The sequence below is a fragment of the Suncus etruscus genome, chromosome 4 (genome assembly GCF_024139225.1).
Source record: "Suncus etruscus isolate mSunEtr1 chromosome 4, mSunEtr1.pri.cur, whole genome shotgun sequence".
NCBI lineage: Eukaryota > Metazoa > Chordata > Mammalia > Eulipotyphla > Soricidae > Suncus > Suncus etruscus.
Window position 1 is genome coordinate 70387805 of NC_064851.1, and position 3453 is coordinate 70391257.

The 3453-nt window shown below is 38.1% G+C and overlaps 1 pseudogene; it reads right to left on the reverse strand.

Moving 5' to 3' along the window:
* Nucleotides 1-1404: 1404 nt before the first annotated feature.
* Nucleotides 1405-1533, reverse strand: LOC126007687 (uncharacterized; annotated as a pseudogene).
* Between the last annotated feature and the right edge of the window lie 1920 nt (nucleotides 1534-3453).

Consider the following 3453-nt stretch of genomic DNA (forward strand, 5'->3'; position numbering starts at 1 on the left):
TTCTCTGCCACAAGAAGAAAATTTTCAACCCCCAATTTTCAAATATCAGGTTGGTTCAATAGGCAACATCTGCCCTTAGGATCTATCATTTGAAATGCTCTTTTCATGCAGGTTCCTCTGAACTTGTATTGGAGTCTTCAAAGATTCCTGAGGTTCCTTCTCCAAGTTCTCTTCTCTGCAATGGCCCAATGAATACAAAGTGTTTTAGCTTGAAGCCAATTTCAGAAGGGCTTCTGACAGCTGACCTCTGTAGATCAGGCACCCTGGTAGCCTGGGCAACTCCACTGTGTTCCCAAACATCAGGATCCCATCTCACTCTGCTTCTGTGGGAGCCTCAGCATTTGGTGAGCAGGGGAGATGCTCACATGGTTTATTCTTGATTGGAGTAAGAGGGCAGGCTTGGACCACAAGGAGGTTCACAAATGCTACAAGTGAGTTCAGGGAGAGCATTTGTAGAAATGACTTTATTTTTTTCTTTCCTTATGTACCCACTTTGATCTTTGCTCAGAATATGGAGCAGTAGGGGGAGGGTTAAAAAAAAAGAATATGGAGCAATTGCCACAGGGACTGTGCCTAAAGCACTTGTAAACACAGTGGATAATGAAAGATTTTATTCGCCCACTACTGCTAAGGGATGGGAAAGATTAACACTTAATAACCTTGATGGTCACATACTTTTGAAGTAGGTAAATGACTCTTAATGAGCTCCTAAATTGGAGATAAGATGGGACCTAGCTAACCTATGTGATGCTATTGGCATCAGAATAAGGCAAAGCTACAATTCAATCTTAACAGCTCGTGAATGTCAGAAAACGTTGTTATCTAAAGATTAAGTCTATCACACAAACCCACAGTGGGACTTCTAGTAACTAATTAGTTTTGTTCTAAGAAAACAAAACAAATTTTCAACATCAGAAATGGAAAAAAAAAAACCCTGACCCTAGGTGAAAGGGTTTAAATAGTATCACTAAATTGTAAATGTCTAATTAAAACTTTGTGAAGAAGAGCTGACAAAAATAGAACACTATTATTTAGTTTCAAAAAAAGAAAAGAATGACTTTTCATCTAGCTGAGTGAATGCATTCAGTCAAGGGCTGGCAAATTCATTCCAGAGACTATTCTGTAAAAAACATTAGCAATGGTTTCTTTAGAAACTGTTTTCCATGTCAATTACTACAGAATTGACTCTTGTTTTTGACCAAAGCTATACATTTTAAGAAAAATTCAGAGAGGTGGGCCATAGTGATAGCACAACAGGTAAGATACTTGCCTTGCACACAGCTGGGTTTGATCCCTGGCATCCCAAGCCCCCGGGGAGTGATTCCTGAGCAGAGTCAGGAATAAACTCTGAGCACCAACAGATCTAACCCCAAAACCAAAAATAAATAAATAAAAACTAAGAAAATCAGATAAGAGAAATCAGGATGTTGCAAACTAATTATGCAGAGATATTAGGAATTATTCTAACTCTACACATCATGTTCAATCTGCTTTCTGGATAGAGAAACAGGTAAGGATTATCCTACCTGAAGAATGACCTAAGATTTTTTTTTTTTTTTACCTAAACTACTAATGTAAATTTTTGGCTATTCAGAGACCAAGTGTTTTCTGTTATGAGGAGAAACATATTGCAGTTGCTAACATTTCTGAAAGGGATTTGAAATTCTTGTAGATGAGTACCTTGTTGAAATAAATTCAGTCTTTCAAGAGGATTACTTTGGACGCTAAAATACTCACACATGGGTATTATTTGGGGGAATGTTCTAGAAGTCAAATTGCATTATAATATTTCTATTAAATTTAATATCTATAAACAAAATTTATTAGGTTATTTCTGCAAAAGGGACAAGTTAAACTTTATACATTTATTTTTAATATATAAGATGAATTAGACAAAATATTTGCTTCCTTTTAAATAAATGCTGCCATGCTAAGAAATCTACCTTCACATTCATAGTGATAATGAGAAGACATTAGATCTATCATGTCTGTATGTGAGAGCTAAGAAAAATTACTTTCTTAGTTCTACATTTCATTCCTTCTATTTCTCTGTTTTTCACAATTTATCACAATCTTTGATCTTCGAATTGTAGGTATTTCAACCATTTTTCTTTAAATTCCTTTCTTGATGATAGTTCACAGACAGCTAGGAAAGTGAGGCTTGTATTGGGAAAATAGAAATAAGCCCTGCAAGGAAAAAAGTAAAGTCTGAAGTCTTCTGAGAGACTATTAATACTATTCTTAGGAATGTCTAATAAAATTTCCTAAATGTCTATCAGTAGTAGTAAGATGAGGGCATAATTGATCTGAGTTTGAAATCAGTATTCCCTCATTCTAGAACTCTACATGGGATCCCAACCATTGGCAAGTTGTGAAAGGCATATTGATGTTTCTGGAATCACTGGAATTTTTTCTAAGCTCCAAAGTTTTCCAAAGTGCTGACCTAGGAAACTGGACTGCTTGGTATGCATTTATAGAACTTTTCCACAGATTTCCTATTCATGTGGTGAAGCAATCAATATGGATGGAGTGATTGTATAAAGCTCTGATCCTTAGGAAATCCTCACACCACCATGTTCAGATCAAGTACACGAAGACTCGGTGTATCTGGAGGTAGCACAAGGATAAAATAGGGAAAGAAGAAGGTGGTCATTATTTTTAGGAATCAAACAACATTAATTTCTCAAGACTTTCTGGGTTCACTTCAGAAGCAAAAGTAGAAAAGTTAGCAGGGGTTTCTCTGAGATAGGGTTGGAGGATGGGTGGACAGGTGTTCCCATCCTTCCTGGACTACCACTTTCTGTACTCCATACACACTCTTTGAGCCTTGAAGAACAAAAACTGTGAAAAACCAATGTGATTAGCATTTTGGGGGGTACACATTCCAGGTATGAGCTTGAGGCAACCAAGCCTCAAGGTGAGAATGCTTGGATGGACTGTGAAGCAGGAATGAAGAGTAGAAGGCCCTAGGATCAGAGATTCAAAACTTACCCCTACCGTGGCCAGAGAGAGAGCATGGAGATAAGGCATTTGCCTTGCATGCAGAAGGATGGTGGTTTAAATCCCGGCATCTCATATGGTCCCCTGAGCCTGCCAGGAGCGATTTCTGGGTGCAGAACCATGAGTAACCCCTGAGTGCTGCTGAGTGTGACCCCTCCCAAACAAAAAACCTTACCCCTACCATGCATGTCTTATTTAGATTATCTGGGTGTAATTTTTCCACCCTGGAAGAGGGCATATTCAGATGTGATTGAGGGGTCCTCTTCTGTCAATGCTCACCCCAGTGCCAGATATCATACCTGAAGCTCCCACATGGAAATGATTGTACTCTAGTCCTTTAAAAGCTACCTTTTCTGGTCCTTTTCTGGTTATCTTAACTGCAATACCAGCCTCAAAGACTCAAAAGAGAAATAACTTGTGTAAGCACTTGCTTGAAACTTTATTTGTTTTTAG